We start from the raw sequence: 16,765 nt of genomic DNA on the forward strand, positions 1-16,765 counted from the left end.
ACCAGGAGCCACCTGATCTTTCTCGACCTTCTTTTTCTCGTCTATACAACAGGGGAGCAGGAGCCTCTGCTTCTTGGCATTGTGGGGATGCTCACTGAGCTGTTAAAGGAAAGGTTCCACAAACATTAGAAGCTCCTAAACACCAGTTATTATTGCTGCTTCCTTTGCCTGATTCCCAGAAGAATCTGAAGTGGGGATGAAACCTGAAGCATATGAAACAAGGCAGAGAATAATCAAAAGGGAAGATTCATGAAAGGATAGATATTGCCAGGCACTGGGGGCCAGCTGTTTTCTACATTTCCACACTGAATTTCGATCTGAGTTTCCTGGTATCTGAGGCAAAAAGGGAAACACTTTGGGGGATAGAATCCCCCTTGTCAGCAAGCTTGCCTACATTTGCAGAATTCTCCAGGGAGCTTCTCCCACAGCTCCTTAGAAGAGGAGCATTGGATAAAGGGGTGCACCATTAAGCCTCAACTCTGTTTTGGCAAGAGACCTGGAAAGGTTCAAAGGATACAATTTATTTTAACCCTCTGAAAACTGGATTAAAGCATTAAATCTTAACTTGATGAAGCCATTTCTCTGCGAAGGTTTATAGAGCGAAGACCCAGTTCCAGCAAAGATTCCTGTCCCTACCCCACAGTGGGCCCAATATCCTACCAAAAATCGGGTGACTACAGAAAGAGTCTAACTTACCAGTAAGTCTTTGTTTACTAAGATAACCAGAAAACCAACTGATTTGAGAAAGCTTTACAAGGGACAGTGAATGGGACAATAGCCTGAGAATCAGAATATCGGGGTTCAAATCTGTATCTTAATTTTCTGACTGAATGCTCTTGGGTATATAACTGCCCTCCCCGATTTCTTCCTTTGTAAAGTGAGTGTGGCAAATGAGCAACACATTCAAACCCCTAGGCCAATGTGAGCTATGTGAACTTAATCCCATAGGGGCTCCTTGAAGATTGTGAACACAGGGAATCAAGAGATTTCCCCGTGGGGAGGCCAGGTCTTCCCTTCCTTTCTGTCAGCCAAAGAGATGGGCATTTTAGTTCAATGGCAAGAATGAAACCCGAAAGTTTCGGACTCTACTGGTTTCCTATTAACTAGAATTCTTAAGAAATTTTTCTCGTTAGTGGAATCAACCTATGTAACTGGTTGTTAGATTCTGATCAGCAATTTGAATTCTGTCAGGAAGTAAACAGGAAGACCATTGTACAATTCAGTCTGTATTTTGACTATATTTTGCTTTCCCCAGAGTCCTTGTTCCTTCCAGAAAGGCTTCATAAAAACATGTTACTTGGTTCATCTCAAGTCATCTCGGTCACAGCTGGAAGGACCCAGCCTCCTCTGGGAGCCAGCTCACCAGCCTTTGCCCACTCAATCCTTTGAGTTACTACAGAACCACTCATAGTCTAACATCATTTTTCAAAAGCTACAGACAAAGTCACTTCAGGATCTAACTTGAGTCAGCTCTACTCCACACATCAAGCACCTCTTACTCTTCAAAGAAACACAAAGATCATCGTAGGAAACATCTTCTCATTTACTTAGAGGATGAAGAGAGAGATGAAAACTTAGCCAGACACACTTGGGAACAAGCTGACTGATCAAATAGGATCTCACCCTGGATTGGAAGTTAGAAGAAGTTAGTTGTCTGGATCCAAATTCTGGTTTCTTTAGTTTTTTTTTTCCCTGAGGACTCAGTTTCTTACCCAGAAAATGAGGACATTGAACTAAATTATCTCAAAGACTTATATCCAATGCTCCTCTTCAAGACACATGTTTATCCTGAATTTGAAAACAATGTTCCAACCTAGACTGTCTACCCACATCTTGTTTTCCTGTCCAAATCCTACCTAGATTTTAAGACTTATCTTAAATAATAACTTCCCTGAATTTTAGAGTTAAATATGTTTCCTTTGAGGTCCAAGGACCCATCTTCAAACCTCACTTCTGTTCTTTATCACCCATATGACCCGGGAAAGATCACTTTCCATGCCTCACACTCCTTTCCCTTGTTTATAAAGTGATGGGCTTGGACCAACTGGTCCATCTCTAGGCCATGATCTTCTGATCTTCCCCATTCTTGTTAGAACTCCTATAGCCCATAGGCTGAGAGCCAGCCTACATGGTGTTATTGACAGAATGTTGACTTTAAAGTCCAGAGAGAGCCAAGTTTAAATCCCATCTCTGATGTTTCCCCATTTAGCCTCCTGGTGCCTCAGTTATCTGATCAGAAAAATGAAAGCTAACTGGATTATAGGCTGTCATTTAGCACAAGTGAGAAGATTTATGTAAGATGCTTTGCCAAATCTACTTGGTAGTTGTGATTCCACAGTAACATATATTGTAGATACTTGGGCACTCACCTTATTTTCTTTACTAATGTCCTCAAGGACAGAAACTTGACATTTTTGATTGTTGGGTTTCCTTCAAGACTTAGCACAATTTTTTGTACATAAAAATGAGGAAACAATGTTTTTTGAATAAAGGGGATTAAGAAGATCCAAAAGTCAACCACAATAAAGGGAAATGAAATATATTCTATTTCCAGGGTAAACACACACACATACACACACATATATGTAAGTATCTATATATGTGCATGCATACACACATGGTTTCTGTTTCTTGTCATAATTTAGCCAGGCTATATCTGTAGTATTGGGTTCAAATTCTACACAGTATATAGTATGTATGTTGCCGGATAGCAGGGAGGAGAGAAGCTGTCAAAGTGTCAGGATTAACAAGGCTCATGATAACAGAGAAATGAAAGACAACAAAAAGTTGTTTTGTTGTTATTTTTTTCATTTATTTTAGCAATATGGTGATAAAAAGGAGGATCTGAAAATACAGCGTCCCTTTGCTTGATGTAGATGGAACAATGGTAACTGACAAAAGAGAGAAGTCAGACTGCCTGATTCTAATTTAGTTTCCATTTTCTTCTGCCACTGAGAATGGCCTTTGAATCAAAAATCACAGAAGAAAATGATAAAGAGGAGATGCCCAAGAAAACTGAGGATATCATAAGAGAATATCCAGAAGGGCTTGATGAATTCAAGTCACCGGACTGAGATGAATGAGATCCCAGGACACTGAAAAAAAAAAAAAACAGGAGACACCGTGGCTTGAGCCACTGTCTCGATATTTCAAAGATCGTGGAAGAAGAAAGAAGTAGCACAAGCGTGAAAAAGTGTAGATGTGCCAGTTTTCAAAAAGCAGAAGAGAAGAGTTTGCAGACTGCAGACCAGTGAGCTCGGCTTTAATTTTAGAACATAGCATTAGAGATCTGGTTGGAACTCATCTAGAAAAAAAAGCAGTGACTCCAAAGGCTCAGCTTGGCAGCCTCGTCAAAAATTGATTGTGTCATACTGTTTGGACAGGATGATCAAACTAGTAAATGAGAAAAATACCCTGAGAACTGTTTACTTAGATTTTAGCAAAGTTTTTGATTTAAAAAGTTCTTGTGAAGGACAGGGATAGATATAAAATAGCTGACTGATTATATGATTCCAAGGATTCGGAGCTGGCTGGATGGCCAGACTCAGAGGAGGGATTATCAGTGGTTCAGGATTCATGAGGCAGGACGTTTCCAGTGGCAAGTTCCACGAATTCAGATTTGAACCTGGATTATTTGGATAAATATATGGATGGTCTATTCATCAAATCTGTAGATGATTCAAAGCTGGGGAACAGTGGATCGCAGAGTTAGGATAAAAAAAGATGGTGACTGGCTAGAACCTTAGACTGATTCTAATTAGATAAATTCATTAGTTTCATGTGGGAGTACAAAAATCAACTTTTTAAGTAAAAAAAAAAAAAGGAAGTTACATGATAATCCATGATCGCTATCTTGTGGAAGGGGAATTAAACTTTTCTACTTGGTCCCAGAAAGAAGTCAGAGCAATAGGTGCAAATCCAAGAGAGATTTAGGAACAACATGAGGGAAGGATTTTTTACAATAAGGTCTAATAAAGAATGGGATGCTTCCAGTACTGATAGTTAAACCACAGTGGAATATCCACTTGGCCAGTTAGGTTACATCGGAATCGTGTTCAGGAGTGAATTTGCTGAAGTGGTTATCTGAGGGCCCAAACCCCTTTATTTCAGTCTTTCCACTCCCAGCATGTAGCAAGGAGTCTAGCACATAATAGGTGCTTGGGTAATGCTTGCTGATTGATTGACCACTGGGCAAAGGGGACAGAAACCGACTCTTCAGATATACAGAAATGAGTATTCTGATTCTCCATCCGGGACCCTTGGCGTATTTCAGGCAATTTTGACCTATTTGGCCATCTTATTAAATTACCATAAAGTTGATCAATTGCTTATTTGAAGAATGAAGAGTCATTGAGAGGAGGGGGTCAGGTCATATATTACTAGATTTAATAGTGTCTTTCCATGTCTCTTCTTCCTGACCATAACCAGCATGTTCTTTGTCCTTCATGGCTGGTGTAACTCATATGCATTGAGCTGTGTCTTTAGGGAACAGTCGCTGATAAGTTTGAGATCCCTTTTATTTTAGATTGAAGCCACTAGTTGGAATCTATTTTTTATTTTTATATTAATTCATTGCCTTAAATGCTCCATATTGGAACTTCCCCATCACTTGTGTGCTCACTCACTGGGCCTCCCTCCCTCCAATTCATCATGTGTGAGCCAGCAATTCACTTACAGAGAAGAGTCATCAGGTGCAAACCTGCAAGCTTCACTTTGCACCTTTTCTTCCAGGTCATTTCAAAAAATCCTCCTTCCAACTGCTGATCTCCAGGGTTTTAACTCTTCCCTGGCCAGAGAAATGTCTCTGGTTCTATTTGGCTTCTGGCCCTCATCCCCAAGGAGACAGTGGTATGATTACTTTCAAAAGAGCCTTTGATGTAGAACTCTGTGAAAAGGACTTTTGAAAGCCTGAGGAAATTGGAGACTCTCATTTTCCATTGTCTTTGCATTGATAAGGGAGTTCCCTCAAAGAACTCTGGGACCTTGGGGAGGAGGGATGTTCCCCTTACAGAACAACAGCGTAGCCTAGTAGAAAAGTCAAGTCCCAGAGGGTTCGGATCCCAGCTGTCTCACTACCGATGTGACTTTGGGCAAACAACCTCATCCCTCTGGGTCTCCATTTCCTCGTCTGAAAAAAAAAAAAAAAAACGAGGGAGGTTGAAGCAGATGATCTCTATGACCGCATTCAGCTGGAAACTACAATCAAGCATTTAGTAAGTTAGAAAGCTAGAAGAAGGGCTGCCTCGGAATTCGGAATCTGAAAGTGCACACCCCACACTAGGCACTTACCAGCAGTGCAACCTGGGCAAGTCACTATCTCTGAGTCTCCATATTTGTCAAATGAAGGGGAAAGGACAGGTAGACCAGATGGTCTCTGAGTCTTGTTCCCCTCTGGGTCAGTGACTCTATCTTATGATTATAACCCCAGAGGAAATCCCTATCTATATACCAGGCACTGGGCTAGGTACCGGGCAGCAAAAAGTAAAAACAAAAGTGTCAAACGAAAGCAAAAAAGAACAAAAACAAAAGCACTCAGGGAGATTGCCTTCTACTGGAAGAAACAAGAGACATGAGTAAGCTGAAAAAACACCCATGGCAGCGCTTTGTTGTCCCTTGTGTGAATACAAATCCCCGGTTTTCTTTAATAACTTCTAGGGCCCCTCCCCTTATTTTTCCCAGCCTCATCACAGATCTATTGCTCTCTTTTCTGTCCTCCACAGTCCGTGTTCCCACCAGGCTGCCTTGTGTTTAACTCTTCCACATCTGTGTATAGTTATTTTCTTTGCATTTCTCGGCCATATATAAATATGTATTTGTTTTCTTCTGAGTGGAAATGGAAGCTCTTTGAAGCCCAAGTTCTCCTACGTGGTCTTTGTCTCACTAGCACCTCACACGGAGTCTCGCATATAGTCGGTACTTAACCAAAGCTTGTGGATTCACTCCTCGGCAACGCTGGCTTATTGTTGTACTTGGCCCTTCTCTTTACCATGGACTCCACACTCGTCCAGTTCTAGAGTAAAAAGTACGGACGCCAGCCCTGCAGCTTCCCCCGAATCCCTCCTGATGGGCTGCTGACTCTCCGCCACCCTCCAGCCCGGGACCATTCATGATGACAAAGTCACCCATTTGCCCCCTAACTCCGCCCTCTCCTCCTCGCGTTCCTCCAGCGGTCTTGGCTGGGTGCCTCAGTCCCGAATACGTCTCTGCAGAATCTGCTGATTGCTCCTGGATGACAGTTCTTTGTCGAGCCCCTTTGGACCAATGGTGTCCTCTTGCCCTAATTCTTGCCTTGCAGCGTAGACTTGTTTTCTAGACTACTGCTCCCTGACCCTGGGCGTGCTCCATAAGGGGGAGCGGAGAGGAGAGTCCGAGGGGCTCTGCACTAAAGACTGATTGACAGAGTCCCAAAAGATCCCAAGAGGCTGTTTAGGGTGACTTTGAACCAGCCAAATGACCATAGGCTTCTATAGTTCTTCTATGTAGTTTCTTCATTTATAACAATAAAGATGATGAACTAGACCCTGAACAATAGTCCCTTCTGCAACATGACCTAATAAGTGGTCGTGGAGGGGCAGCACAAAGCTGGCAATAAGGCAACACAGGGCACAGAGTCAGGAAAAACAGGTCCACGTGCTGCCTCAGACACACGTGTGATCTTGGACAAATCAATTCAATTCTCATTGCCTCCGTTTCCTCATCTGAACAAGAAGGAGGGTGGACTCAATGGTCTCTAAACACCTTCTGGTGTGTTTGTTGATCGAGATGATCCTCATGGCCCCTTTCTTTTTGTCTTATCATTTCCAGTTTATAATGGGGGAGGTGATTTGAGGGTTAATGTTTTTGTTCTGTGTTTGGGAATTATTGTCAAAAGCCCTGCTTTTTTGTTTCCCTCTTCTGTTTCATGTTTTTGGGTCATGGGGAACCCCCATAATGACTAAGCAGGCTTACTGACTTGCCTTTGAAGCAAAGGTAGGAGGCTAGGAAGGAAACTCAGCAGCCTTCAGTCAATTTATGTTTAGGACAGTTTCCATGTTAAAAAAAAAATTAGTCTTTCATTGTTGGGTCTGGGGTCTTGGGACACACTTGTCAGAGGCTGGGAAGGCTGGAGTCAGGCTCCTCTTGGGGCCACATGGACAGGTGGGGCTTCTTTCTCCCACACCCTGATGCCTCTGGGGTGACTCAGGTGCCTAGAATAATGGGCGGCCAGCGGAGATAATGTAATGCACCGTGAGGAGAGCAGAGGGACGTTATCCTCATTGGTCTGGATGGCTTCCCTTTGGAGAACTGGCTCTTGGCTCTTTCCTCCTAGTTCTGCCCCTAATTGGGAGGGCGGCTTGACCACATCACCATCTCTCTGGGCCTCAGTTTCCCATTTCCTACAAAGATAACCATCTGACCATGATCCTTTGCTGCCTTCTAGACGGAACATCCTGCAAGTCTCACAAAACAGAGGAGCCAGTTCCGGCCATTCTGGTTTTCCTAACATTTATGACTGTCTTTTGTTGTTATGTGATCTCTGTTTCAGAAGACAATGCAAATACGATGTACAGGGGGCAGCAGGTGAGTGATAGTCAGCAGCCCTTTTTGCCAAACCCGCTCCTGCGAAGGCTCGGAGAAGGTTAGGAAGGAGGACATCCAGTATCAGTCGCTTTTGGTCCTCTTAGTATAGATCTAGAGGTGGTATCTCTGCATTAAAGGGGATGCACATTTTAGTCCCTTTTGAAGCCTAATTCTGGGTGATTTTGTAGAACCTTTGGATCACTCATTGCTTCTCAAACAGTCTATCAGTGTGCCCTTTTCACACAGCCCACTAGCATCGACTATTCCTGTTTTTTTTTTCCTCTTTGCCAGTTTGACCTTATTTTTAAGAACTCTGCTAAAAGAGGGACTATCAAGAAGCACCTTTCACTTTTTATAATCTCTTTGTTCAAGTTCAAGTATTCAGAAGACTGCGATGGTAGGAATGATGGGGAGCATTCTCTTATCTCAGAAGATGAAGCGGTGAGATTTAGTTCTAAAGAAACCTCACTGAATCTAGCCAAGAGTTCAAGAGGAAATGAGAGGCTTTTAACCAGTCCACTTGGATGCATAGATGTCCATCGTCTTACCCCCCCCCCCCAAAAAAAAGGTAGAAAACATTCACCCTTCTTATTTTATGGCATTGGAAATTGGAGCAATCTTCTGGAGCGAGTACTCAAGCCTAAAATGGAACATAGTACAGAAATGCATTCAACATTGATGTTTAAAAATTAATTAGCTACAGAAAGATGTTCCAAGGCCTCAATATTTTTAGACAAAACCTGAAAATTCCAATTGCAGTTTGAAAGCATAATTTGGAACATCAGCTCTGGAGGCTGAGATGAGTCCACAGAAAGATGAAGGTGGTTGGTACATAGGAAGAAGGAAGTTGGTTTCTGCTGAGTGTTATTATAGTAGTGGGTAGGAAAGCTGGCAAGGAGAGAGAGCTGATCAATTTGAGAAAGTTCTTAGAGTCTAAATGTAACAATTATGCAGGAGCTGGAGCTGGAGGACACCTCTGAGAATTCTTAACCTTTGTTTTATGTCCATCCGGAGAAACCTTCCGATCCTTTTTTTCCCCTAGAAGAATGATTGTAAATGCATAAAGCAAAGTGCATGGATTTAGAACAGAAACCAATTATATTGAAATACAATGATCAAATGATGTATTTTTCCAAAGACACATTCATGGATCCCAGTTCTAAATTGAGTTCTAAACTCAGTCTCCTATTTTATAGAGAGGAAATTGAGATTCAAAGAGATCAAGTTAATTGTTTAGTCACTAAGCTAGTTAGTGAAGGAGCCAAGTCTAGAGTTTGGGTCTCCTGTCACTGTAGTATAGTGTCTTTGCCCTGGGCTCAAGACTAGTTTCAGAGAAATAAAATCATAAAAAAAAGGCTATTTTCCCATTTTCCAGGTCTTCTTGTAAGGCTTTAGAGATCTCTATTCAATTTTGGAATTCTGGCCACGGGACTAAGGTGCCTTGATGGGCATATGACTGAGCACAAATTTACTTTATTCACTATCCAGCCTTAGATCCCAGACCCGAACACAGGCCTCCTAGCTCTTCCAGTTCCACATATTGTCATCTATTCCATCATCCAATGCATTTTCCACCTCTTGTTCTGGATACAGTAAACAAATCATTGTTCCTTGAAAGGGCGTGCTTCTTGGTTACCCATGGATGAGTTCTCCATTCCTGACTCCCATCACTACTCCCTTCCCCAGTAACCACTGGCTCAGTGTGATTTGTCTATCAGAACGCAGTCTTCCTGAAGCCTGGAAATTTTCTCTCTTGTATTTGGAGTCTAGAACTTAATGGAGCATGGATTACTTAAGTGAGCACGTAATCAGCCCTTCTATCATTCTTTCTCAGTACCGAGGTGGGATGCATCAGAGCTGGCCACCCCCATCTTAAAGCCATCTGAAGCTGGAATGAGAGAAACTGGGTTCAAATGCTGCTTCTGCCCAGAGATTTCCCTCCTCTGAACTTCCTCATATCTAAGTAGGGAGAATGTTGTGCTGGATTAGGGTTAGGGTCCCATCTAGTTTGAAACCTATTAACCTATGAGATACCTTGATCTCAGGCAAGTCATTGGGTTTCCTTGGGTCCCATTTTCTCATCCGTTAAACCAAAGGGTTGTCATGTCTGGCCTCAGAGAACCTTTCTGGCATTGAATTTTCTGATCCCATGATCTGGATTAAAATCCTGGCTCTTCATAGCTCAGCATCTTCCTCTATTCAGTAGAGGGGAGGGAGGCTGATCTAGCTAACCTCTGGTGCTTCATTCCAGCTCTACATCTGTGATCCCATGACTCCATGATGGGAATGGCGCTAGAGGAATGAATGAGAACAGTACCTCAGGCTTAAGCTGGGGGTAGCACTGTGTCCATTCAGACTTTAGAGGGAAAGCATCTTCTCCATCCATGCATCCATTCACCCACACATCCATCTATTCATCCAGTCAGTCCATCACCCATCCATCCATCGATCCATATCCATCCATCCATCCACCCACCCACCCACCCATCCAGCCACCTACCCACCCACCCACCCACCCAGCCATCCACCCATCCGTCAGGTTAGCATCCTAATAAATAATCCATCTTCTCAAACATGTCTTTCGCCTCCTCTCGAGCAGAGCCCAGGGAGTGGGGGAGGGGAGAAAAGGAAAGTGTCTCAGTATAAACTCGGTTTCACTTCCTATCCCGGACAGGGAGAGTTATTATATAAATACATGTGCAAGCAGCTGCTCTTCTTAGCTGGCTTCTCGCTATTACTGCGCCCACCCAAGCTGCCTGGCTGCAAGGGGCCTGCAGACAACTCACTTTCCCTTGGCCCCAGCACCCCTCGCACAGGGCTGACCAGGTGGGCGCTGAGGGCTGAAATGAATCAGGAGCTTTCTGGGGGCTCTCACCCGTCATGCCCAGCCACGCTCTGTCGAGCAGGTGACAGGCTTGGCTGCTCATGGCTGTCAGCCCTTGGTAATCAGATTCAACCTCTTTCCTCCATATTGTGACAAGTAAACCCACAGCAGCCCACCAAGGTAGGCAAGGCAGCTCAGGTGGGCAGGCCCAGTGACTCCATCCTGGTGGGGCACGAACCTGGGGGCAGGTGGTAACACTTCTCTCCTAGATGATAACACCTGGAACCTGTGGGACCTGGGAAAGCGGGAGGAGCGAGGAGTTGGATCGATTTTGGGGTCCCCTAACTGATCAAAGGGAATTTTGTGGGAGACCAACTAATCCAACCTCTGTAGCGTGTGTGTGTACAGAGTGTATGGGACTTGCCTAAGATAACACAGGCAGCAAATATCAGGTGTGGGATCTGAACCCAAATTTAGACTTTTGAGCCCATTTTCTTTCTAGCCCTTTGGGATGACTTTCATTATAACATGAGACTCATAGCAGTGGATGAGAGAGGTAGTAGCAGTGTTATTATCTCCATTTTACAGATGAAGAAACGGAGGTTCAGAGATAAGTAAAGCGACCTGCCTACATCCAAACCTTGTACCTGACATGCCAGCCCAATCGGCATGTTCAAAATATCAGCTCTACTGAAATGTCTTATTTCTCACACTTGGCACCTGAAGGAAAGTGAGAGAGATGTGTTCTGATTTCCAGTGTTATATCTATGGTCCCATGATCCTATGATCTGAATTCAAATCCTGGCTCAGTGTCTTCCTCTATGGGACTGTGGCAAGTCACTTTTCCTCTTCTCTTCCTCTTCATTATGGGCCTTGAGCATCAAGCCATTTAAACCGTCTTGACCAGGTCATCATAACCTTCCAATTAGTTATTGCAGAAGGGAGTCTTTCTCTAAATCAGAGATGGATCAAACTCAGTAGCCATCGAGTTCTCTTCCAACCCTGGAATTCTGGGATCCCCCGAAGCTTAAGCAGCAACACAACGAGGACCGTGCTTTGAGGTGACTTGAATTAGTGCAGAATCCAGGATCCTAGCTCTCATTCATTTCATTTTTCCATCCATCCAGTTAATCATGATTGCTGCTTGAGCGCCTATCACATTCAAGGCACTGTGCTGGTACATCTGAGGAGACAAAGTTGAATAAGACAGGTGTGGGAGAGGCTGGGGAGCAGATAATAAAATGGGTTTGGGACATGAGGTTGGACAAAGAGAGTGGAGCAGAATGGGTAGATCTGAGAATCATTGGCATGGAGAGGATCAATTAAATCCATGGGAGTGGATGAGATCACCAAGAGGACTAGGGTAGAGGGAAAAGAGACAAGGTCTCAGACAGAGTCCTGAGAGACATCTGTGGCTGGAGGGTGTGACCTGGAGGTAGATCCAACAAAGGCGATTGAGGAAGACCAGATGGATCATAGGAGAACCAGAAGAGAGGGGTGTCTAAAACCTTAGGGAGAAGGGAGAATGATCAGCAGAGAGGTCCAGGAGAAAGAGAACTGAGAAAAGGCAACTAAGAGATCAGAGAGCCATTGCAGTAAAGTGACAAGGTCAGAAGCCAGATTTGAAGGTGTTAATGAGATAGTGAGAGGAGAAAAAAAATGGCGGCATCGGTTAAAAAGAGCCTTTTGGAGGAATTTAGCCCCAAAGAGATGTAGGACAATGGTAGGACCAGAGGGACCAAGGGAGGGTTTTTGAGTTGGGAGAGATATGGGCATGTTTATAGGCATTGGGAATAAACCAGCATCCAAGGAGAGGCTGAAAATGAGTGACAGAGCGGGGGTGACAAAGGGGCAATCTGTGGGAGGAGATGGGATGAAATGAGGTCATTTGAACAAGTGGAGAGAGATTAGCTTTGATCAGGAGTGAAAAACATGGGAAGGAGGAGAGAGAGGTAGAAGTACCTGAGGGATAGAGGAAGAGAATGGAAGAAGTTCATGGTAAATGACTTCAATTTCTTATGTAAAACATGAGGCCAGATTCTCAGTTGAGATGGTCAGGGGAGGAGGAGCCGTAGGAGGTTTGAGGAGAGATAGCAAGAGTTAGAAGAAACTCAGTGGAGAGTAAGTTGGTGAACTAAACAGAGAAGGGTAAAGGATTGCCTCACAGCAGTGAGGGCCCATTGAGGGTCTGGAACATGAATGTGTAATGGACCCAGTCAGGACAATTGCAAGATTTTCTCCACTTTCATTCAGTAGCACATATGTAGGGGTGAAGGTGATAAAGTTGGGGGTGATCTCCTCCCTCTGTGGTCTACTTCAAGCTCACAGAATTACATAGTTGCTAAGGTCCCTTCCAGCTCGAAATAGCTTATATTTTCGTGTTTCCAGCTTTCCATGCTTCTCTCCAACTGCACAAGCCCATGCTGTTGTCAAACTGACCAAGTCTTTAGTCTCTGGATTTGTCATTTCCTTTCCAGCTCTCCGAAGCCATGTCTGTGCTCCTTCCTTTCCCTTTCCCTTCTCCTTCCAGGTTTAGTTCCTGCCTCTGATGAAACTTGAATCTTGAATCTCTTCCATGTATAAATACTGCATTCTAATTTTCATTGTGGTTATTCTTACTCCTCTTTTTTTCTCCTTTTATTAGATTATAAATCCCTTGGCAGCAGGAACTGTTTCTCATTCAATTTTATGCCCATTGATACTTAAAACTGTTCTCTGTAGCCAAGAAGTGCTTGACCAGTGTTCGGTCAACTGTTAGAGAAGTTCCAGCTGTCATCCTCTCAAAACTTAAGAAATTACACAGACAGATTTTTCTTTCCTCCAGTTCTTCTGCCATCAATCTAGATTTCGTGAAGCTGGGAGTCAAATGGAAGAAGTTGGGCTTCTTGGACCAGGTTCTATCGAAGATCTGCTGATTGCTTAGAATCACAGTATTTCGGTGTGAGAAGAGACCTCTCTGGCCACTTATCCAAACTGTCCCCTCTATAATAGATAGGATGAGGGTCATCTAACCTTGCTTGAAGACATCCAGTGAGAGGGGTCCCACTTACACCTGGAGGCAGCCCGCTCCATTATGAAAAAACTTGCATTGGTGGGGAATCAAACCTAAACTTCTTTGATGCTTCTAATAATGTCTTTATTCTTTCCTCTGGGTCCAAGCAGAGAAGATCTGTTCCCTGACAGCCGGCAGAACTTCTTCTCAAGATTAAACATGTGCAGGCCCTTTAATCTGATTTTCAAATTATATTTCTGCTGAACATTGCCTCACTCATGGACTAGAAATCTTCCTCCCTCCTTTCCTTCCTTCCTTCCTTCCTTCCTTCCTTCCTTCCTTCCTTCCTTCCTTCCTTCCTTCCTTCCTTCCTTCCTTCCTTCCTTCCTTCCTTCCTTCCTTCCTTCCTTCCTTCCTTCCTTCTTCCTTCCTTCCTTCTTCTTTCCTTCTCTCCCCTTCCTTCCTTTTTTTCCTTCCTTTTCTCCCTCTCTTCCTCCTAGCATAGGGTGGCAAGTCATCTAATTCGTATCCCTCAAACTTCCACTTGAAGATCTGAACTCATGAATAAGACTAGAATATATAAGAGGTAGCATCGGTGTCATGGAGAGCTTTAGGCAGCAAGAGACCTGGTACCGGTCCTGGTTTTATCCCTTGCTAGCTCTATGCCCTGGACAACTGAGTTCTTCATTTTGTATCTTAGATTCTTCATGTACAAAATAAAGTCATTGGATTAGATCGTCCTTTGGGTCCCTTTTAACTCAAACCCTGTTAAGAGATGTCACCAATCAAAATGTGATTAAGTGACAAATGAGTGTCCTAACACCCAGCAGGTGCTGCAAGTCTATGGGACTTCTGCATGAGGATTGGAAAGGATTTTTGGCGGATGCACGGATCAGGTGCATCTAAGCCTGGGCTGGGCTGGGGCCAGCTCAAACCACCTCCAAGAACTGATGAATAAAGTTTCAGCACAAGCATTTCCACCCCAGAAATCGGCAAACTCCATAAATAGGGCTTTGCTTTATTGTTTTGTTGTTTTTTTAGGCTTAAGAAAGCAATGGAGAAAATGTTCCTGCTGAAGATTAAACTTAAAAGTGTGGGTACATTTTATTTTTTAGAAATCTGGTTGTTAAATATTTACTGGCATATCATGGATCTTGAAGAATAACTAGAAATTGGCTGATAGAAGGTAGAGATAGAATATTGTAAGTCAGAGAAAGAAATGAAAAGGGGGCAATAAGAATAACTGTCATATTTTGAAGAACAGTAGATCAGATGTTAATTTGGAAAGATAATCTATTATCTTTTTTAATAAAGTTTTTTTTTATTTTCAACATTTAGATAGTTTTCAACATTTACCTTTGCAAAAGATTATGTTCCATTTTTTTCTCCCTCGCTTCTCTCCACCTCCTCCCCAGACGGCATATAATCCAACATATGTTAAACATGTGCAAGTCTTCCATAAGTATTTCCGCAATTTTCATGTTACACCAAAAAAAATCATTTCAAAAAGGAAAAAATGAGAAAGAAAACAAAAAACAAAGCTTGTCTATTATCAAAATAAGGAGGGTCTTGAACACCAGGTAATAAAGTCTAGACTTCCTACGACAATTCACTACTATATATAAGGTAAGACAATAGGAGCTTTGGGGTGAAGTGGAGAGTGTAATAATATAATTATTCCTGGGACCATAAATCTAAGTCTGAAAAGACTCTCAGGTCATCTGGTTCAAGTTCCTCATTTTACAGATTAGGGACCTGAGATCCAGAAGACTTTGCCAAACTCCCATGGGCCATCAGTGACAGATTTGGCATTTGGACCCAGGGCCTTTGTCTCCCCACCCAGTGCTCCTTTCTCCTGCTGAGACTTCTTACTCATGACCAATACTTTAGGTGACCCAAAAGGCAATGGAGTCACCTGGTTGGAGTTAGTAAATTTTGGAATATTCCCAGTGTCATCTATGCCCAAGAAGAAGCCTACAAAACGAGTAGATCTATGACTGTCTCAAGGAAAGAAGGAGTTCCTTTTGCCCATCAGAGCTCAGCAATGTATAAATTAGTAGATAAATCTTAGACCGTTGTTTGGGATGCAGAGGGAGCGGCTTGCCTTTGGCCACCCAGTGAGGGAGATGAGAACTAATATTTTCCTGCCTCTAAGTCTTTCCACTATACCCCACTGCCTTCCAAGTCTCGGAGAGCAAGAGAAGATTTCAATCAAGAAATGTAAGATTGGAAAAGGAGTGGGCTGGCCGTGTTGCGAAAGGAAGGGGTAACAGATGGACAGCCCAAGTGTTGTTGGTACCCATGAAATGTAAAAAGCCCTAGAGGAAGTCAGACCTTCAGAATGGAGATTGATGGGGGATTGTGAACAGAAATGAAACTGGACAGGAGGTTGTGGAGGTCCAGCACTCTTCTCCAATGGAGGGGAAAGTCTGTCATGGGATCATAGATCCCCCAGCAAACCGAAGAATTAATCTAGTGTATTGGGAAGAATCCCATGGCCCTTGGAACATCCCCATTGTGATGCTATGAGGGATGGGTGAAAGGAAGCTAGCCACAAGGAAAGTGTATCAACCAATGTTGATTTAAAAATCTAAAGGCAAATGTATTTATAGTCCAAGGCAGTCAATAACACATTTTTGGCATTTATGCCTCCTGTTTACAGGATGATGTGCCATGTGTTCTGGGCTCAGCCAAGCCATTTGGTTCCTCTTCCTGCCCCTCTCTCTGAGATACCAGCCAATCCTGTTCGGTGTCCAGCGTGCGGGAGGTGGGCTGCCAGGGGCCTGGGAAATCTCTGGCACGTGGAAACTAGGAAGAGTGGGAATAAAAGCTTCCTTCAGAGCCCAGGCCAAGTTTTAATTGGTTCTGATCAAACCCAGCACATTTGCTTCATTTGCATTCAAGGTAGAAAATTTGTCCACACATCTTGCCCTGGTGGTCATTTTTGTGGGGCCGATGGTGCCTTGGACAAGTTCAGGGACAATATGGCAGAGTTTATCAAGTTCTGGGCTCAATCAGAAGACCTGGGTTCAGATTCCACTTTGACATTTACTAGCTATTCACCAAGAGAAATCACTTAACCTTTATGTATAATGGACATCATAATTCCTCTCTGTAGCTCCTGGATGTAAGAAATTGGGCCCAATCACCTATGCTTTTTCCATAAACTCTGCCTTTAGGATCCTATGACTGGATATATACACATAAATATATACAAAGTCAATGAAAGGTAATCGGGGATGTGGGGCAATGACCACGCAGGGACATCAGGAAAGATCTAATGTAGGGTTGGGCATTTGAGCTGAGTTTGAGAGGAAGAGAGGGGTTTGAGGAAGCAGAGGGGAAGGAGATGGATATGGTAAGTGAGGGGGATCAGCCTGGGCAAAGAT

This window comes from Antechinus flavipes, chromosome 3 (assembly GCF_016432865.1).
Source record: "Antechinus flavipes isolate AdamAnt ecotype Samford, QLD, Australia chromosome 3, AdamAnt_v2, whole genome shotgun sequence".
NCBI lineage: Eukaryota > Metazoa > Chordata > Mammalia > Dasyuromorphia > Dasyuridae > Antechinus > Antechinus flavipes.